This window comes from Ostrinia furnacalis, unplaced genomic scaffold (genome assembly GCF_004193835.3).
Source record: "Ostrinia furnacalis isolate ACB-3 unplaced genomic scaffold, ASM419383v2 OfSCF1232, whole genome shotgun sequence".
NCBI classification, from domain to species: Eukaryota; Metazoa; Arthropoda; class Insecta; order Lepidoptera; family Crambidae; genus Ostrinia; species Ostrinia furnacalis.
This window is the reverse complement of record NW_021131471.1, coordinates 331,482-354,745: the sequence shown is the minus strand read 5'-3', so window position 1 is coordinate 354,745 and position 23,264 is coordinate 331,482. Positions and strand designations below refer to the sequence as shown.

The window sequence follows — 23,264 nt, the reverse complement described above, 5'->3', positions numbered from 1 at the left end:
TGCTGTGGTTCAGCTACTAACCGCTAGAGGCGCTGTACAATTTGCCATACATTTTTTTACGCCTTCGATAGCGAGATGCTCGGTAGGTAAACTCATGGTAGAGGCACAGAATATAAAAATGACAACAAATCGAAAACCGTTGGAGAACCTCCGAAGCGCAAAAGATTCGAAAGCTAACGAGCACAAAGCAACCGTGAAATCGGGGAGTCCTCCGAGGAATACATTTAAACTGATTATAACTATTATGGGCTGTTCTCCAAAAATGCTGCAGCCAAAAATTGCTCGATAGGCCCTATCGGGACGATCTGAGCAACAGTTCGGAAGTCGATTTAACTTGGACCTTTCCAACAATCTCCTTTGGCCCGGAGCGAAATTTATTTTCCCATATCTGGGAAACAAAGCTCCCTTCGGAAGGAATTGCGAGTTTCGTACAGTTGCGCGCAAAATGTGTGACGTAATAAGGTTAAAAAATGAAAAAGTCTTATGATTTTGCTCGTATATTTGGCGCCGAAATTAAATTGCGTTCTTTTCATTTGTTTTTTTTGTGATAAGTTCAATAGTTCTATTGCTAACTGTATGGAGTAATAGATAATAGTTTTAGTAGTTAGGTACATTGTAGAGTCACTATCACATCTAACTATAAGTAAGTATAACTACATATTAGTTGCAACGTGCAAACTATCTAGGTCTAGTCTGAGCTATACCTACAGAGTAGGGATGTTAATGGATATGTTGTTTCGGTTATGGATACAGTTACGGATATAGGAATAATATTATACCGGTTTCGGTTACGGTTTCGGATATTTTTTTATTTCGGATATTCGAAAGTTTCGGTTACGGTTACGGATGTCTGTGCTTTAGAATGCAATTTGCAATAGTTATCCAACACGGTTCATTCATGGCCGCACACTTTACATCGAATAAAAAGTAATAAAAAATAAAAATTTATGCTAGATGGCATTATAAAGGTAAATCAGTTATGCTTTTACATACATAATATAATGCTATACAAAAAACAATTTAAACAGCCTACATCCGAAACTATCCGAAACTTTTGAATCGGTTACGGTTACGGTTTCGGATATCCGAAAGTTTCGGTTACGGTTATGGATATCCATAACATCCCTGCAACAGAGCATCCAAATCTGAAGCGCATTGAAGGCTCGCTGACGTTTGACGTCACAAAATACCCTCCCGTGCCGCTCCCATACCTCAGGCACTGACTGACTTAAGCGCTCGCTAGACTATAGCGCGTATTGAAGCTACACAAGATTTTACTACATACATACCTACTATTCCGGAGGTAGCGGGTACGATTCCCGCACAGTACAAACATTTGTGTGCATGAACATATTGTGTTAGACTGGGTGTTTTCTATGTATAATAAGTATGTATTTACAAAAAAAAAAGTATTTAAGTATGTTTATATCCGTTGTCTAGTACCCATAGTACAAGCTTTGCTTAGTTTGGGACTAGAAGCGCAGTGTAAAATGTCCAAGGATATTTATTTTTAAGCTCAGTCTAAATAATATATAAACTCAAAGGTGACTGACTGACTGAGTGACATAGTGATCTATCAACGCACAGCCCAAACCACTGGATGGATATCGGGCTGAAATTTGGCATGCGTAGATGTTATGACGTAGGCATCCGCTAAGAAGGATTTTATGAAACTCCACCCCTAAGCGGGTAAAACGGGATCCACGCGTACGAAGTCGCGGGCGGCCGCTTGTATTCTTTATAGTTTCTGTGAATTGGCCAACATGACAATCTATTATTCTTGCTTCTTTTAAGATCAGAATCTTCTGCCAACATACAAACATAGATTAACCAGAGCAGCCGCTCCACTAAAATAACAATTATCGCTAAGTGCACTCGCCAATTTTTTGCTTTTTGCACGAACCAATAGAGTTGTGGGTTGCTATTAAGTTCGTTATACAGCGTTCTGGCAACTGTATTGGACCGTCAAAATCTATGGAGCGAGGTTGGGTAGGATCCAAAGTGTCTCAAACGATACATAACGGAAGATAAATATTGAAGCGAAGATAAACAGTTATTTACCACTTCTATCAATTATTACCACTGAAATCTAGCACGAATACGAGTTAAGTTAAACTTAATTACAAGCGTAAAACAATGTTTACATTTTCTGTGTATGTTCGAACGATGGCACAAACTAAACTTTGTTGTCTTATTTAGTTTTGTTTTATTCGTAGATACGGTTTCGTGCTGTCAACTGTAGGTACATTACTATAAAAATTTTGTAAAAGAACGATAAATGGTAATATAATTCCATTATCAGCTCCGACGTATTTTGCGGATAATATTTTATTGCTGAAGCTTCAAGTTTGATTTAAAATAATGAAACTGTGTCCTAACGAGCTACTAATGACAACATACTTGGAGCTTAGTAACAAAACTTTTTACTTGTAAAACCCATATTAAAAACGGTAAAACAGATAATAACTTGAGCTCACTCTTATTAGTTCTTCTCTTAAAGCCAGTTTAAAGATGCGTACGACTACCAAATACTCAAACTAAACGAACAATTTTTAATACCGACAAATGGTTTGCAACTAAGGCTGGATCACACCATTTTAACTTTGACAAACGTCAAAAATCTGTCAAACTCTATACAAAAAAACACCGGTTATCGTAATAGTTACGGTCAAGTTAGGTGGTGCAACTCAGTCTAAGAAACTATCTATCTCTGTTGCTTTAGTCTCTAACGCATGATGTTTTCACCTATAATTACGTTTGCATTTAACAAGTGCCATTTTTTATAGTTACTTTTGTGAAGCCTCAATGTAACCTTGTTGGTGTTCAAATAAATAAATCTCTAATGAACCCAGTAGAGAACGTTCCACAATTTCCCGTTCAATAATCAGTTTATTGTCACGGGCGAACCAAAAGTCAATACCAAGTCTCGTCAAACCGACTTGCAAATGACGTTTGACTGCCCAATAGTGTGGCACACCGAAATGGGATGACGCACACAGCTACCAATTGAGTGACGTACCAAAATAGGAGAATACACTGCTACAATAGAATATTAAGGTGGCGATACACATGCCAGGAAAGCGTATTTTGAAAGTACAATATTGGTGGCCACTCAATATAGGCTTTATAAATAAGCTCAAAATTGCACAGCATGCTATGGAGAAGGCTATTCTCGGTGTTTCTCTACGAGATCGAATCAGAAATGAGGAGATCCGTAAACGAACTAAAGTCGCTGACATAGCCCGACGAATTAGTGAGCTGAAGTGGCAATGGGCAGGGCATATAGTACGCAGAACTGACGGCTGTTGGGGCAGCAAGGTTCTGGAGTGGCATTCACCCGCAAGGTAGACCGACGACCTCATAAAGGTAGCGGGAAGGCGCTGGATGCAGGCCGCCACCAACCGGCCATTGTGGAAATCATTGGGGGAGGCCTATGTTCAGCAGTGGACGTCCTGTGGCTGAAATGATGAATGATGATGATAATATTGGCGGAACGTAGTTACGTCGTACAAGAACTGGTATGCAAGAGTACCTTCCACTTACTGACAATATTATGTATCGCAGTCTTCACACACGGCTGCAAAATCATTATCAAGTCACCAATTCTTAAGCTGAGGTGCCTAACATTGGCCGTAACTGTAACGATAACCTGTGTGTTTGTATGGAGTTTGACAGATTTTTGACGTTTGTCAAAATTAAAGTGAGATGGTGCAACCCTGCCTTATTAGAGCTCAGTACAAGTATAGAATTTGTGTACCTACCTGGGGTTCGAAGGTCGGGTCGGGTTGAAGGACCGAATAATTATTTACAAGCTTCAAGGATGAATATTACGAAAACGTGAATAGACTCAATAGAGAACGCAATAGATCGTTTTCGTTTAATATTTAGTAATTTCTTTATTTATTAGGTATTTTATTTAATCAAAAATAGCTCTTTATAGTACCACAATCATGTATTAGTAATGTTACTTAACTAGTATTATATAAACTCCATTTAACCTAATTAGTATAACACAGGGTGGAAAGCGCTGGCAGCTGTGACACAGTTTATACTAGTACAGCTGTCAACGTGTACCTCTTGTTAAGTTATGTGGGTACGTAAGTACTTATCCATTATTTATCTGAGATGTTTAATTGTAAATTACACTTTACTTATAAGAGGAATTCTTGTACTTACTTGAAAGTTCAATAAATATATTATTAATATATTATTAATATTATTAATATTAANCAATCATGTATTAGTGTTAGTGTAGCTGCTAGTCCATTTGACTTTACATTTTTATTGCATAAATTGCACTAAAAACCCATTAATTTATGCAAGTAGGCTTTTAAAAAGCATCATGACTACATACAATTATTATTACAAAACCACTAATTGATGGCGGTTGGTCTACTATAAAAGTAGAATGGGATAATTATAATTTATTGATTATTCAGTGGTTAACATCAAAGGCGTTTCATATAATAATCTTCTAAAACTAATACAATTTGTTTCCAGCCACTTATTTTTACGTAAATGCCACACAAAGATACAGTTTCTTTAAAATTCTTCACGAAGGTAGAAGTATAAACAGAAAAGAAAGCTCATCTGTAAGAAATGGCTCATTCGTTCGTTTTATTATCGTCATCGTATTATTTTTAAAGATTGTCCTCTCAATAATAGTTACAATGGTGAAAGAATTACTTTTGAAGCATAAAATCTCCCCGATATTTACCATTCTTTCAAAATCACAATAATGAACTTTCCCAAAAACGCTCCATCCAAAAAAAAAACATACGGGTCGAATTGAGAACCTCCTCCTTTTTTGAAGTCGGTTGATAAAGGCACTCGGTAAGCTTCATAGAATATTTTTAGTAAGCTTTCGGTACCGCGTATGCCGAGCGTGCTGTGGGCTAAGTGTGAGTTTACATAAAGCGTCCTCACTAGTGAGCGCGTTAAAAAAATGTATGAAAATTTTAGTTCTTGAACGTTTCCGCTAGGGGCGCTGTATAATCGGTCATACATTTAATGTCATTTTTTACGCACTCACTAGTGAGCTCGTTTGATGTAAACTCACACTAGGCCGCTGATGTCGTGCCGCTGCCGCGCCGACAAAGCAGCCTAGGCCTATTCAGACCTAAGCGGTATTCGCTACCGTCTGCGGCAGAGAAAACCCAGTTAGTCCAGTCAATAAAGCATTATAGATGGAAAACTGTAGAACACAATTTCTGACTTCAGGACTTTATTTAGACTAGTTAGGAGGTGAACATAGCAAAAGTCCCCGTCCTTAGCCCTTGAGCCGGCGGGGAGAGGGGGGTTTAAAGGTGCCACTTTTCGGTTTTTCGCTTAATCCTCGGAAACTATGCGTCCTAGTGACATGACTACTTTGAACCAAAAAAAGCATATTCAATTTGCTACAGATGAGATAGACNGTATAATCGGTCATACATTTAATGTAATTTTTTTTTATTTTTGATTATGTAAACTTACACTAGGCCATCTGACTAACTTATCTGTTCTCTCTTTGCTGTGTCTCGGACGTCCGCATTCATAATAGCCTCGCCACTGTTTGCCGTCCAAAATAAATAGCCCCAATATTTATCGTGTGCGAATACAGCCTGTATTTGTTCGGGATTATCTGACACTGCGTTGGCATTAAAATGTTTCATTTAACCTATAGGGTGATTTCACTTGTCAATACAGATTTTGCTGTTTATAGAATTCCCTAGGTTAAAAATGTTTTAAATTCGAAAATATTACAATCATTTAATTCAGTTAAGTACTTAACTATAAGAATTTTCAAAATATTTCACCACCTCTCGTTCCCACCGCTGCAACTCCTGTGTAGCCAGGATCTACAGCTTGACCGCCAATAAAAATCCCACCCGTGAAGGTCAAGTTTGTCCCGGGGGAAAGTTAAACTGTCATTGGACCCGCAACTAAATTAATCAGAAAAACATAGAAGTTAAAAAAATCTTAGGCTTGTTTAAGAGTCATTATAATCCTCACAATTTTGAGTAAACAACAATAAAATGTAGTTTCAGTCCGACCGAGATTGATCCGACCAATTTGTATTTATCAAACACCCATTAGCATAGCTCTTCAAACCAAAATCACTGTGACCTAAGCCATTTAAACTCCATGCAAAATCCGAGAGGAACCAGTCAAGACAATATCGTACTAAGGTCCTGGCCCTGCAATATCCCGCATAAATTCCGTCCCATCTGTCCCCGAACAGAGTTGAACAAGCCCGCTCATAATAGAATAAGATGCATGCATATGTATTTATGCAAGTGTTGTGTGCATGCATTTGTAGAGTCTGCGGCTCGGTTCTGGATTTGCAGCTGTTATTGGCATCATGGGTTGTCAAAGATCGAATTAAGTATTAAGCTAATAACTCTGGAAAGNATGTTTGGAATGTTTAACTACCTAGCTCGCATCAATACTTATGACTATAATTTGTATATTTTAAAGACTGTAAAACCTTGAAAAGGAGGCTGACAATAGTGACTGAGTTTCTTGCGCTGCTTCTTCTCAGCACTGGCCCATTTATTGTCCCGAAGCAGTGGTAGGGTTAATATTGGGACGTGTAAAAGCGCTTTTTTAAAGCCTATTTGCAAAAATAAATGAATTTTATGAATTTTAATTTTTAAGAATAAATGAGTGCTTTTTTCAACTCATAAAATCTTTCAGCAATCACAGACCTAATGGTAGATATATGTACGTACAGTGTCCACTTATTACTATGCAAATCTATATTAATATTATTAATGCGAAAGTAACTCTGTCTAGATAGACGGCAGATGCCTGTCTGTATGTCTGTCTCTCTTTCACGCCTAAACCACTTAACCGATTTTGACGAAATTTCAAAGTCCCGGGAAAGGACATAAGATAGTTTTTATCCCGGTTTTTGAAACAGGGACGCCGCGATTAAGTTTTTCTGTGACAGACAAAATTCCACGCGGGCGAAGCCGCGGGCGGAAAGCTAGTTTAAAATAAACTTACTACTACTCTAGTTACTTATTATTGTTAAGATTTTCCGACATAAGATTACGAAGGTATATATCAGAATGTCAAGAGCATTTCAGTCCTAAAACCTGTCATGCTTAAAATATTAATTTACGCAATCCTACTCTGATATCAAATGCCTTCTGTTGATAATCTGATAATCATAAACACATCCATAAAATGTATGCCAATCCTAGCCAATCCAATAAGGTTAAGTTACAGTAGTGTTGAATTTCAAACCATTAGTTATTATTTTTCACAGACTTTGTGTGGCAAAAGTAGGCTGTCAGCATTTATCCAACCAATCAATTGCCAATTATTTATGTAAAAGCAACTTAAACATTGTACAAATTTATTTAAAGTTGATTAAAAACTGAGTGGTACCTAACTAACTTTATTTAAAGTTGATAAAAACTAAGTGGTATTAGATCGTGATTTAGGGCGAAATTGAGCGTTGAAATGATAGTTTAGCCCTGTCAAACCCGAAATCACAAATGCAAAATAAAACACAGCTAGAAACGATGTGCTAGTTGCTTAACACCATTCGCTTCCAATACCAACGCAGCGAGCAACTAGCCTAGTTACTAGTTTGGGATGTGTTTAGGATTTTGAGCAGTATAGCATTTAATTCTGTCGAATAAATACGAAGCTAGCGTTACATTCGTCAGTCTGAATAAAGGCTAGGCGGTTTTACAAATTTCGGACTAATCTACCTCTATAGTCATTACAGCTGGAGATTAAAAAAAAAACCTCTATAGTCAGATAAATTTTACTTTTGAACCGACAAAAAGGGAGAGTTATGCTAAGTAATTGTTTATAAGTATACAAGTTCGCCTTTTTATCGATTTATAGAAAATCATATTTTAGCTTCCTTATACATTTTCCTTACTCAAACTAGAATTTTCCTGGATAAAAATAAAACAACAGAAAAAATTGTCAACAGACTTGGTATCAGAGGTTGCCAAGAAAGCTGTATCTTACTAAGTTCAGTGCGTGCTTATTTGTAACTCTGAATTACATTTTCAGCATGTAACTATTAATTATTTATCTTTTTTTTCTTATTTCTCGTGTGTAATGAAATGATAAACAGCACATACATTATCTACGGAGTGTATTATTTATTTAGAAACTCTTCAAAAGTTACGCAGCATGTTTAGAATTCAAATTGTAATGATGATGTTACTTATAGTTTTTCTTTATTTCTTTCAGTTTCGGCCTTGTTAAAGACTATTCCCACCTCTAGTCTCTTGTAATTTCAGAACACAAGTCGTCTCCAAAGACTACAAATATTCAGCTGAAATCTTTTATATGTGTCCTTTGTCGTCTTTACTTTGAAAATAAGATCAGATTTGCAGCTAGTCAACCCACTCTTACGAAAAGAAAAATTCCGTGTGTCACTGTGATGTATCGGTGATATCACACATGGAATTTGTAACAGGCATAGGCAAGTGCGCGTCGCATAAATGATAAAAATCCTTGTTTCTGATGTACATGTTTTATTTAACGTTTGCTTCTAGCGATATTGTGATATTCATGAACATGTTTCCAACATAAAATGTATTTGTAAGACGATAGAATGTTGTCGTAAAGAATTTAATTTTTCTTTCTTTTATGATTGTGTTTTAGGTGGGTCGTAAATTGAAATATCGTGTTACAGAAGTTGTTCAAGTTAAGTGATACACAATAAAGAATTAGTGGTAGTGAAGAGTCACACCCGTATTCACAAACGATGCTTGCTTATTTGACCCAGCAAATCGTACACACAGCGTTGTATAGAGCTCTGTGATTGGTTCGTGTGTCACCCTGTGCGTCCACGTGCACTGTGAGACCTCATAGTAATGTTTGTGAATACGCGCGAAGTGTGGTGAAGAGGTGTGTAAAGATCCAAGTGGTCACAAGGCAAATAATATTTTCCTTCGCTACACGTCGATGATTTGATGTGGTTAAAAGATTGTTCTCTCAATTGGAAAGTCTGGAGTTCGAGTCTCTGGTGGAACAATAAATTGAGAAAAGTAGAGTTTATGACATGGGTAGTTGATTTTAATAAATCTAATTGCACGTGTAGCATTTTTAATGCAGATTATGGCAGGTATTAAATAACTGCAATCATACCCGATGTTAAGTGATATGCAATCTAGGATGGTACATACCTGCCCTGGAAGTGCCTATTAACTCTTCTTTATCCCTATTAATAATTTAAATGCGAATGTAACTCTGTCGGCCTGTGTCGCTTTCACACGCCTAAACCACTGAACCGATTTTAATGAAATTTGGCATAGAGATAGTTTTAGTCCCGGGAAAGGACATAGGATGGTTTGCATCCGGGTTTTTGACACCAAATTTCACGCGAGCGGAGCAGCGGGCGGAAAGCTAGTTTATAATAGACTGTCAATAAAGGTATATTGTGTATAGGTACTTTGTTTGGAAACAAGTATGTTTTCCTTTCTGGATAAAACCACGAGCTAAAATAAAGGATTATGGCTTACATTCAAGTGCTTCTTCCATGTCATTGGGCGTTCAGCGGTGCTTGTATCACCTATTTCTTATCTAAACCCTAAATTACCTGTATTTAATGGACTGTTTGCAAGTTTTAGCGTAAATTAATGTTGTAAGCAATTTCGACCGTAACTTTATGTATATGTAAGGTTTTCAACAGTAACATTATTTTCATAACATTAAGAACAAATTGACGTAAGAAGGATATTATGCCCGCAGCAGGCAAGAATTCTAAACAATATTACACTACACTAGCTCTTCTTTACTAACGTATAAAAAAGCTATAGCTTGAGGGTTAAGATTTTACGTTTTTGCCCCTTAGGGGTTAAATTTTGCAAAATCCCGTCTTAGTGAGCACCTAGCTACGTTCTAAAAGGAACCCTCATGCAAAATTTGAGAGTAGCACTTGTAGTTGAGTAATTGAGTAAGTTAGTCAGTCAATCAGTCAGTGACCTATCGCTTTTATAGATAGATATCAATACTAGTTAACTCTACTAATGTATAAAAAAACGTCACGCGGTTTTATGAAATTAATTTCGCAAAAGGCTATAGTAATTATTCTATGCCCGAAGGGATTAACGTTAAGAGATGGTAGGTAAATTCCACATTAAAATCATTAACATACACAGACAAAGGAAGTAGATAATGGGATAATTTATTCAATGATAAAATAATACATTTTAAAAGCATACTCGGTAGACAAACAAAAAAAAATGAATTTAACGCAACCGCAAATAACAAAATCTGGCCAAGTGCGAGTCGGACTCGCGGACCGAGGGTTCCGTACAAACCTGTTGGTATATAGCTCTGATTTTGTTACAGCTTAAAGGTACTAACTATAGACCTTTAAGTGTGCTTAGTTAAGTTTTTTGTGTGCAAATCTTAATGCGGTTTATAAAATACATCTACTTTTACCTAGCTTCAACAGTATAGCTCTTATAGTTTTGGAAAAAAGTGGCTGTGACATAGGTACGGACGGACATATGTATATGACGAATCTATAAGCGTTACGTTTTTTGCCATTTGGTTTTTGCCATTTGGCTAAGGAATCCTAAAAACGATTCTCCAAGTATTTTCAACATAGAATTACGTCACTTCAACTGAACATATGAAATGTCTAAAAGTAGACAAGTATTCACGTTATTACGTTTTATTACGTCGACAAAGCCTAAATGGGTTTCGCTAAGCCACCCCGAGCTTACGATATAATCGTTCGGTACTAGATAATCATATTCTAGGAGCTAGGACCAATTAAAACTTGTACAGTAGGACCACCTAAGTATACTGTTGGATTTATAGTTGACTAGCGACCCGCCCCGGCTTTGCACGGGTGCTAAGTAGGTATACAAATAAACCTTCCTCTTGAATAATAAATAAATACTCTTTTTTTGTAAATACATAGATACTTATTATACATAGAAAACACCCAGTCCAATACAAACAAATATGTTCATGCACACAAATGTTTGTACTGTGCAGGAATTGAACCCGCTACCTCCGGAATAGTAGTCCGTTTCGAACTACACCAAACGGCCGACAAATCACTTTATAATTTAAAAAAAACCGCATCAAAATCCGTTACATAGTTTTAAATATCTAAGCATACATAGGGACAGACAGACAGGATAGCGAGTTTGTTTTATACTATGTAGCGATTTATTATTGAATTGTGCTTCTTATGTTCCTCAATCTGTTTGGCCTGCGTGGGGAGGGTACGATTACCCTCTATATCCATTAGAGAGGGCATTTTCGTCAGTGGAGACGTGGATGATGATCATGATTATCACTGCACTGTCCATCATGCAGTCTGTCTAAAATGTCTAGAAAAATCTGAAGATGTATTTCATTTAGAAACTGATTCTCAGTTTCTATTATTTCCCCTAGAGTCTACTTTTATACTTTGTCTTGCCTCCGTGATCAAACTTGAGTGGTCTCAAAAGCACGAATCAAAGCATTTATTGCTAGCTACCACTTAAGGAGCAAGCCTACGGATTTTTGTTTACAGCTTTGTTCCGTTCATATCTCACGCGTGAGCGCTTGAGACAGGGAGATTTCCCATGGGACTGCACGACAGAACAAGGTCATATCGTGCACTTAGATATGTTAGCTGTGAGGGAATGGGGTAAATATTTATTATATTTGGCTGCCACATTGGTGTACCAAAAAAATTGGCTTGTTGGAAGTATGTAGAAAGAAAGAAAGAAAGATACATTTATTATAATGGACATCACACAAATACAGGCAATTACATAGAAATAACAGTGGCACATAATCTATATATATAAAAGAAAGTCGTGTTAGTTACTTCGCTTATAACTCAAGAACGGCTGAACCGATTTAGCTGAAGATTGTCTGGGAGGTAGTTTAGAGCCAGGAGAAGGACATAGGATACTTTTCATCCCGTTCGAAATTAAAAAAAAAAAGTCTGCTTATTTATTGCCATTAAGGCGGAACAAAGTTCGCCGGTTTAGCTAGTAATGGAATAAAAATAAAAACAAGACTAAACTGAGCAGTGCCACATTCACAAACAAGATGCCCACTGCAACGGGACCCCACTCAGCATTATGCCGTGGCCCACGGTGACGAAGGCTATGGCGCTGGTTTTCAGTGTGCCCCATGCCGAGGGAGGGTAACGGACCATATAAAATAAATAATTTTACGACCGTCTAATTATGCTAACAAAACACTATCAGAAAAACACAACTGACAGCGCCATGGTCAAAATTTAGGTAGGACGGTTATAGTGCAACAAATCTATTACTAGTCTATTATGTGTGGAGATATTTCGAATGTCATTACCAAAGTAAGAAATGAATCATCATTCATTAGTCTCCATAGCAGAAGCACGACCCAATTTAATTAATCTAATTTACTAAAAGCAAAAAACTAAACTGCGATCTCCAACCCGCCTGCCTAGCGTGGAGATTATGGCAAAACCCTCCACTATAGTGGAGGAGGCTCATAGTCCAGCAGTGGACTGTAAAGGGCTGTTGATGACTAAAAGCAAATGAAGGATTTGGCCTACACTCCCCACACTGTGCAGACGGGTTGAGAATGGATTACTTATCACTCACACAATCAGTAAAATGCTCACATTATTTAATGTTGAATACCAGCAAATGTGCTACAATTTTATTCAAAGCAACATAATCTGAGTACGAAAATTTCCAGGTAAATTACCAATATTTAATTCCATGAACACGTAATTCGGGTTATAATAGCATTTGAGCCGATCACAATGGACAACACGCATAAGTTGTAATATTAAGTTAAATTATGACTTAATTTAAAGTTTAGATCACACACATTACACTAGTTTTTATTTCACCTCAATCCATCCAGTATTACCGAAGATAGAGCCTCGAGAAGTTTACGGACTTTTTAAAATTTTCAAAAATTTCCAATATTCGCGCGTGACGTCACAACATGATTTTGCAGCCCCCGCACGTTAACCCATTTACCACTTTTTGTCTTTNATATTGAAACCTTGTCAGCAAGGCTCAGTTCAGCTGCTTTTGCAGTGAGAAAGATAAGGCAATTAACTGACATTGAAACGGCAAGGCTAGTTTATTTTAGCTATTTTCATAGTATAATGTCATACGGCATATTGTTGTGGGGCTCAGCTGCGGACATTGAAACTGTGTTCGTTCTGCAGAAGAGAGCAGTGCGGGCCATTTATAACCTTGGACCCCGATTTTCCTTGAGAGAATTCTTTAAGGAGATTAATATACTGACAGTAGCTTCACAGTTCATTTATGAAAACCTTTTATATGTTCGCAAAAATATAGAGCAATTTACTAGAAAGAGTGATTTACACAAGTTCAATACAAGAAACAAAAATAAACTTGCCGTTCCAAATTTCAGACTGCACAAGATTGGTAATTCATTTATGGGGAAATGTATTAAACTTTTCAATAAATTACCACAAACTGTTGTAGAATTGCCCATTCATAAATTTAAAGCACATATCAAAAGCACCTTAATGAAAAAGGGCTACTATAAAGTTGATGATTATATAAAGGATAAAAATGTTTGGAATGTTTAACTACCTAGCTCGCATTAATACTTATGACTATAATTTGTATATTTTAAAGACTGTAAAACCTTGAAAAGGAGGCTGACAATAGTGACTGAGTTTCTTGCGCTGCTTCTTCTCAGCACTGGCCCATTTATTGTCCCGAAGCAGTGGTAGGGTTAATATTGGGACGTGTAAAAGCGCTTTTTTAAAGCCTATTTGCAAAAATAAATGAATTTTATGAATTTTAATTTTTATTTTATAACTATGCGAAATTACAGGTTTAATCGATATACATAAAACAAAGGGCTATCAAATTATACATTTCTATGGTTTTCTAAAATAAACTATGATTTATACATTTCCAACGTCCCACATACGCCTATTAATCAGTAATTAAGGACTCGACACATTACTAATTGAGAACCAACAAAGAGAAAGTGGACTGTATTACGAAGTTATCGACATTTAAACTATACAAACTTTATAAAACGAAATAAAAATGAAACAACTATGAAACAAAAACGAAACAATTATTTACAGCTATTTAAGTTTCTATTCGGGGCCGTCCGTCGTGCACACTAGAGATACACTATTTAGACCTGAAACACCGTGCTAGTTGTTTACATCAATTTGCAGCGAAAGAAAATAAAATATGAGACTCTTACCTTAACTTTGCAAAATGTAACGAATCAAAATAATGACTGTTAAATGTTGCGCGAAATAGCTATGCATTTCGCCGGTAAGTAAGAAAAAGACAAAAGACACTGTATATTTACAAACATTCGCACGTGCTTTTTGGCGTTAGTGAATTACGAAGGCTACAGTCGAAGGGTGCAAAGAAATGTAGAAAATTAATTAACTTAATTTATTGGATAAAAAATAATTTAAATTACAGTATTAATAATTAGCTAATAGGTGACAGATGATCGATGTAAGAATCAAGAGTGAAATTTGGAGCGGCCGCGATCGAGGTCGAGTGCGGCGGAGGGTGCTGCGTCGGCGCTTCTTGCTAGGCCTTGGTTTCTATGCGGCGACGTAGTCGTGTAATTGCTAATCAGCAGCATCGGTGACCTACTAATACGTAACACCTCCACCCGTAGTTCGGCAACTATTTGAGAACTCTGTTTGAAATAGTTGCTGGGATATTTCTATGGTCCACTCTAATCTCGTTGGGATTAACTGATCAGGGGTCTGACAGCTTTAGTTCCATTAGAGTAGTTGTGGCGCTAGCATCGCGGATAGATGTCTAGCTGGCATCCCCAGCTGTCAGACGCGTAATTTTAACGGGTCAAATTTTTTATGGTTAAACAAACTTACCTTAAGTGAAGTTTGACCGTAATTATACGAGTCGCTGCATCCGATTCGATGCCTAGTACAATGAGAAGTGGACTACCTGGTAAATATGAAAATCTCGAGGATGCAGCGACGAAGTATAATTAATGTTATTTTACTAAAATTTAGTGTAATATTCTGATAAAATATACTAAAATCAATTGTTTATCGTATAAATAATGTATACGAGCGTTATCCGACGAAAATATATAATANGTTAAATAGTATTTAGTACAACTGTACAGTATTTAGTACAACATTTTCTTTATTTTCTTCCATCACACACAAGAATACGCGTGCGTCAGTCAATGTTCGCTCGTATGTGAGGCTTTGTCGAATAGTGTCCTGTAGGTGGGGCATCGTGCGTGTTTTGTTTTCAATGTAAACTCGCGGAGATGAACAGGCCTGGTATAACTGGCACATTGACAGTTTCAGTATGGGAAATATGTCAAAACTGACAATTGTTCTGAGATTAATATTTACTCTTGTAAGGTCGAATCCACCCTAAGTTGCGTAAAGCGGACCAAACACTACCCTCAATACTACTACTGACACCGCGATGGTCAAAATTAAGGGAGGACGGATAAAGTGCGACGAAGCTATTGTGTGTGGAGATATTTAGAATGTCATTACCAAAGTAAGGAATGAATCATCATTCATTAGTCTCCATAGCAGAAGCACGACCCAATTTAATTAATCTAATTTACTAAAAGCAAATGTAGGATTTGGCCTAAACTCCCCACACTGTCCAGACGGGTTGAGAATGGATTACTTATCACTCACACAATCAGTAAAACCCTCACATTCTTTAATGTTGAATACCAGCAAATGAGCTACAATTTTATTTAAAGCAACATAATCTGAGTACGAAAATTTCCAGGTAAATTACCAATATTTAATTCCATGAACACGTAATTCGGGTTATAATAGCATTTGAGCCGATCACAATTGATGCGCTTACCTACCACTTTTTACTTGTACATACAATAAAATGTCTTTAATTCTCGGAAAAACTTTTCGCTCGGCGTTTCGACACATGTTCACACTGATTGAAAGGCACGGGGTGACGTAAACCACACCAGGCATGTACAATTCAATAGGATCGATTCCTTTAAACATTTATAAGGGGAAACGTCCTGTGGCCCGAGGGATTTTTTTCCACCCAAAAATCTAAACACGCTTATGCTCAGCCGAGGTTTTATGTCTCAGGCCCTGTTGTAAAACCTAGAAGTTGTGGGTGTAAGGCTTTTAGGTTAAGTAAGAGAGATTGACGTTTCTATGTTTCTATTTTATTTAACGGAACGTCTATCAGATCAGTGGTGGTATAAGTCAGTGTGTAATGTTCAGATACTTAGGTACTTCTTACTTGAATAATCACTTTTATTGTTCATAATTTCGTCATGATTTACACCTTGATCGTCGAAAAACAAACGCTTTGAAAGGCATGTAGGATGGATGTAACGTCAAATTTTGCTTGGCAAACCTAAAGAAAATTGGAAGCTAATTCAAAGAAATATCTCAAACAGAATTTCAAAGACATGTCAGCCTTTATAACATACCAGTATGGAGGAAACCAAGTTCAGAATTCCAACCTTTAATGAATTGGGAATAAGCAGGAACATTATTAATAAAACTCGAAAAGTTTCTACTTTGTTAGACTCTTATTTCGTAGGTAAGTTCTAACCTCGTTAATATTTCAGAACAAATTCACATTCTGGTTTTACTTTGCCTCTGAATTCGTGATTATCAGGATAAGGAAAAAATTAAGCCATGCTAAGGTAAATCAATGGTACAAAAAGTATGTTTCCGCGTTTTGGAAGGTTCATGACAGTTCTCTAAAGCAAGACTGGCTCAACAGATTTTCCAGGTGAGCAAAATTTCTTAGATTGAACCGACGCCGGGCCACAGCTTTTTGAAAATCAAAGCAAAAGCAAAACTATACTAAATTAATAAGGTCAAGTAAGGCCGGCTAACTCGCTGATGGGCAAATTCCTTGGCGGTCCACTTCGTGGCCCTCGTGGCTGGGTTTAGCCAGTCTTGGTCTAAAGTGACACTAGATTTGCAAGCTCAATCCTGATTATACTCATACTCTACAACGGAACTATCATCTCCCATCCCACCACTGCAGGATCAAAAGCTTGGCTGTAAAAAAACTAACCAGTGAAGGTTAAGTGAGCTGGAAGACGTAGCCTCCCACTAGGTGGACCGACGATCTGGTGAAGGTCGCGGGAGGTACCTGGATGCAAGCGGCGCAGGACCGGACTTTGTGGAAATCCTTGGGGGAGGCCTTTGTCCAGCAGTGGACGTCTTTCGGCTGAAACGAACGAATGAACGAACGAAGGTTAAGTTAGTTCGTTCGCTTGAACTGCTAAAGTCCCGCGACGATATAAATATTAAAATTGTAAGAGTTCGAAGTTAAACCCATTCAACTTCAAAACAAGAACCAAAGATGAAGAATTGAATAAAAAAATAACCCCAAACGACAATGTCAGTCATTTCTCAAAAGCCAGAAACAAAGAGCCTACCAAAAACAAGACAGAAGAACAACGTTTAATAACAACTAAAAGCAAACCTTATCCCGGCGTGTTCTATATAAAAAAAAACGCCAGAAATAACCGGGACTGCACGACGTGACCTTGTTTCCACGTCCCTCGGGTAATCCCGGTTGATTCAAGGCTCTCGGAGACAAGCTACGGGAGAATGCTTATCAAAATATGAGCTGAGAATGCTGTTCTAGTGACACTTGCTGTGGATACAAAATACGTAACAGAAAATGTGAGCGAATTTTGTGGCGTTAGAATTCAAGTTTGCACAATGAAGTTTGTTTGGATATATCTATTGAAAAACCTCGGTTCGTATTTTTTTCTTATAAATAACGCTGTCAATATAAAAAACTATCTGTTCAAAAATAGCTTATTTACTACGATACTACTGATTAACATAAGGTTATTGTGTTTAGTATTGAATAAACTATAATTATATTATATGATTTTATAGTCAATGCCACGCTATTATCACAAAATATTCCTTTCCCAAACCTACTGAGCCGCAAAATACTTTATCACAAAAATACTGTCTTTCCCAGAGCCAAAAAACCAATTCATCGCTAGACAGCACTTGAGTCCCAAGCCCCAACTAAAAACCGTGCTGCAAAAGCGGAGAACTCTCAGACTACTTCGAAATTGGCACAATTGCAACCAGTGCTGAATAAATAGATAAAACCGCTTTTTAATTATTCAAATGATGGCCCACCACTACCGTTACTGCTACATTCAAAATTCAACCATCTCTCAAACTGGCAAGACTTATTTTCTGTTGAATGTGCTGAGAAGCTATTCGCTACTGAAATATTGGTACTTTATTAAACGTTCGCGAGTTTCAGCTTGCAGTTTCGGTAATAACGTTTAAGCAATTTGCTTCGGCGACAAAAATGGTGAATTAGGTCTTTTTGATAATCTAATTTACATAACGATCGTGTTTAGCAGGTTTTGAGAGACTATTCTATTAGATATAATCGTGCTTATTCCAATTAGCACTACTGATATTAAAATATCAGCGGAGCGTATGCATTAAATATTTATCATGGTGTAATAATTGTCCACCTAAAAACTTTGTAGGTATTTGTAGTCACAGATTACCAAATACTTTTAATAAGAAAAAAATTATAAGAAACTCCATTACCTAACTGTAGAGTGATACAATATCCAAGCAACATTTCATACACAATACCGTTACAAATTCATAGAATAACATTGTAAAGATGCCTTCACACTATTGGTTATTATAAAAGGTGGTAAATAAAAGTAACTAAGTCAATGGCATTATGGTAATCAATTTTAAACGGGGAATGGCACCCAGAACCTCTGAGTCAAAAGAATCTAATGCCCCTTTTCACCATCAATCCCTAATTTTTGAGTGACCCTTATGAAAACAAAATGCCTGTTATGTGTTACCATAAAGGTCACTTAAAAATTCATAACTCTCATATCACAAGACATGTACCATTTTCAAGCGTAATAAATGATTTGATTTGAAGTAGCTCAGTTTCTGGCAGTGAGTTTTTAATACAAATTACTCTCCCAAGTCGCACTCCAGCTGCTAAATTTTAAGTAGCCAACCAAAATTACCGAAGTAAAATCCAATTTGATAATCAACCGGGAATAGTCTTTCCCGTTTTCGTAGAATTCCGACTCTGGAACGGGATTTGGCGAACATGGTCGCATGAGAAAGGTCCCTAAACAAGATTATAGAGTGGGAACGCAGCGTTTTGAGGGCAAGAATACGACTTACGGAATTCAAATTTCGAAGGCACAAAGGAATATTTTAGTATAGGTACTTATTGCGGAGTAGGTTCTTGAAAGCATACATTCATTAAAGTGTATTCTGAAAGATTTTCCAAGAAGGAAACGTTATCCATTATAATATGTTTATTTGGGGAATAATTTATCTGAAATAAGTAGAGATTTGTATTCGCGAAAAAAGTCCTTCAGTCTTTATTTGAGCTTCTACAATTAGCACTTTTTTGCTTTTTTTCTTCAGTCGTTAAATAAATCGTTCATTAGTATTTTAACCACATACCTACCTAGTTTATAAACTAAACACTTACTCCAGCGATCCCCTTCTACAAACCTTTTTGGTTCTGTATTTGACATGCTTTTAAATAAGCTATCATAGCCAATCATAGCACTGTTATTAAAGTATCGAACAATTTTATTCAAAAAAATTGATATGATTGAAACTCGAACCTGAAACCTTTGCAGCAGAAGCAATTTGCCACGCTACCTTCCAATTTTCCAATCAATATTGTTTGCTTGTTTTACTAACAATTTGATTGAATACAGCTAATTAATTCAATTTCCAAAGTTGTGAACGTTTTTAATCCTTAAACCCCAGTTTACTAATCTTCATTAGGATAATGTACGAAATGCCTACTTTATACAGTCCTAAAATAAGCCCTAAAATCTCTATTGTTAAAAATGATTTTGTGAAAACCTTACATTTCAAATCCATGAGAAAATTCACAAGTAAAACCTAGAATTTACTAATACACGGGCTTTTACCATAGCATACGCCAAACAGCATCGTAAAATGCTAAAAGTAATATTCACTAAAGTCGACTCTACTGCCAATATTCTGTCTAAAAATGTAAAGCAAAATCCCAAACCACTTTAGTCACAAACACTTAAGTCCCAACACCTGTTTTAGAGTCAATCGTTTAAAATACGCAAATCGAATAGTATTTCGTGCCAAAGTGGACAGAAGAGTGGACATTCGGAAATTAATATCGTTTCCCGTACACGTCCCGTGTGGGGCCCGATCGGTTCCCGTTGCGATTTAAACTCGATTTAAGCGAGACAGGGATGTTTGCGACTCGATACTTTATGACGTTATGCATCGATACCTACTTTACGACTTCGGATTCGGACCGTTTATTTTGTGATTTGAGACTGTTTGAGACAGAAGCGATTTGATGGTGGTTTATTAATCTTCGCTTTCCACATTTTGAGTCACTTAAATGTCACACTGGTGATTAAATTACTTTGAGGGTGAGAATTTCTGAAAATGGAGTTCTAAATATTTGCTTTTATAACATTTTTCAATACCAATTACTGTAACTTTAAAAATATAATTGTAAATTAAAAAACAAGGCCTTCTCCATATTAGCGAGGATTAAGCAATCCGCAAAAGAGGCAGATTAACCTAAATCACCTCTATATTATTAATACAACAAGTTAGATAACCCCCTTACTGACGAGTGTTAAATCAGTTGGACCATAAGTTGAGCGTCAATTTATCGATATTTTAGAAACTTCACTCGAACAAGATTTCAATGAAAAGCTATCAGCGATAGTGATACTGTTGCAAAGGGTCGCAATGCAAAATATTCGTTGTTTTCCGATTCCGCAGCTACATTTTTTGTTCTTTTGTAACATGAAGTGTGGATTTCGATTACAAATTGTCATAGATTTTGAGTCATAGTTTTATTTTAACGGTAAACAAAGGCTTTGATTTTATTCAACCAATTTAGCCATTTAGTGACTGTAAACAAATATAACATTCTCAAATTGTTTAAATGGTTACTACAGCTTTTTTGAAGTTTATTATGCTTATTCGAAAATAAAGTTTCTTGTGGAAACTGGTTTCTACTAAGTAATATCTTTTTGCATTGTCTAGATAATCTTAAACTATAAATACGAGTATACCAAGCATTGTCTAGCACAAAATTGAACGACATAAGCAGTATAAATAACAAAACAATCTTAGACAAAAGAGAAGATCTTAAGCGTTCTTAAAGTAGGATATCGGACGCACGCGAGGCGAGCATTGGCCGTCCGGGGCGAAACCGGACGTCCGGCAGTTCTGTCCGGGTCCCGGACACAATGAAGCGAGTAGTTATAGTCCGGATTCTTCGTTTGATCTTTATTTAAACGTTTAAGGTGTGTTTAAGAGTTTCCATTTTGTTCAAGTTGATTTTCTTTACTTGTTTATTTCAGGAACAAGATTTTTTGTTTATTCTTATAGCGAAAAGTTTACGTTTTCTAAAACAATATTCAAATATCTTCAACTATGCGAGTTAGCATGTTTCTAAAAAGATATTTTGTACTTTGTGATTTTGAAGACTAGTCTATCTAATGTTCGTTCGTTCGTTCGTTCGTTTCAGCCGAAAGACGTCCACTGCTGGACAAAAGCCTCCCCCAAGGATTTCCACAAAGACCGGTCCTGCGCCGCTTGCATCCAGGTACTTCCCGCGACCTTCACCAGATCGTCGGTCCACCTAGTGGGAGGCCTGCCCACGCTACGTCTTCCAGCTCGTGGTCGCCACTCAAGAACTTTCCTGCCCCAGCGGCCATCAGCTCTTCGAGCTATGTGCCCCGCCCACTGCCACTTGATTTTAGCGATTCTGCGGGCTATGTCAGTCACTCTGGTTCTCCTACGGATCTCCTCATTTCTGATTCGATCACGCAGGGAAACTCCGAGCATAGCACGCTCCATCGCTCTTTGGGTGACCTTGAGCCTCGGACGTGAGAATTTCGCGAAGCTTCCCGAACGCTGCCCAGCCGAGTTGGATTCGACGATTAACCTCTTTCTCGAAGTTGGACCTACCTAACTGGACTGTTTGTCCCAAGTATACATAATTGTCAAAAATAATGTTCAACTTTTATAAAAGCGATATTTTAGCTTCAACAAATTATCTCGATACTCATTGAACGCTTTGTGAGCTCAAACTAATTATAACCTCCAAAAACCCGTGTATCCAATACCTACCCAGTCATAATACGTAGCGAAATCCAAGTAAACAGAAAACAATAACAGAGCGGAATATCTCAACAATCCAAGTTCCCTAAAAATATTGCAGGGAAATAAGAAAATTGAAAGCAATACGGTACCTAGTATGTTTACATTAGCCAACTGAGTTCGAGTTGGAGGCCTCGATACACACGGCCATGAACGCTGGCCAACAAACATTTTAATTTGTACATTTTTTGTTTGGAACCACCCGTTATTATGCTCGATGATTCCAAAGACACCTTCATTCTAGGTAGAAGATTTTTTTTAGTTAAATATCATTAATCTTTGCAAGCTATTTATGAAACCTTTTATTTTTATAACATGTTATGGTGCCTAAAATCGTGATATACTCAGTGTCACTCTCACAATTAAGACAATTCTAACGACACCTCTCACGCTGAAATCGATCAAACCGTTTATGATACAGAGCGTGCCAAAGACATAAATACACTCGAAAAACATAACCCTCCTTCTAGCGTAGTCGGGTAAAAAGGAACGTAAAATTTAGTTTCATGAATTATGAAGTAAATTAAAAGAGAACTTTTGATTTAGTGACACTATCCAATACGTAAGAAAAATCTTGTAAAAAACATCTTTATTCCAATGTTCCTGAAACCAATAGGCCGTGTGTATTTTTTGCTTTCCTCGATTGTACTCTCCCTTACAATAACAAAGTTTCTTCAGCCTGAGACTAAAGTATTCAAGCACTTTTACTTATATTGGTGACATAAATAACGTGTTAGCTAGCTCGAGTGAAATAAACTTGTCAAAACTTACATGTACGTAAATAGCTCAATGGGAAAGTTAAACTATTAGCTACCATAATTTATTTGGCTTTGCGGTTGAACCTACTTTAAGAATGAAAATGTACGCGAATTCCGTAGAGACCTAATAGAAAACAAAATATTTGCGGACTGGAATTGTTTGGGCGAAATGAACAACTGTTATTTTTAATATCCTTTGAATCAAAATTACAAAATATATTTTTGTTTAATGGAATAGGGCAGGGCATTCACTGTGTTATTTGTTTATGCTAGCATCCTACGTAAGAGGAATATACTCGTACAATTTATGCACAGTACGCGAACCAAAACCAAGCTGTCATTTTAAAATTCCTGGTTGGTCCATTAGTCCCTCC

General features: G+C 36.9%; 1 protein-coding gene across 1 annotated transcript in view; it reads left to right on the top strand.

The window, feature by feature from the left end:
- side-VII (sidestep VII transmembrane protein) overlaps positions 1-23,264 on the top strand; it is a 294,862-nt gene that overhangs the window by 218,637 nt on the left and 52,961 nt on the right. The gene's annotated exons all lie outside the window — the stretch shown is intronic.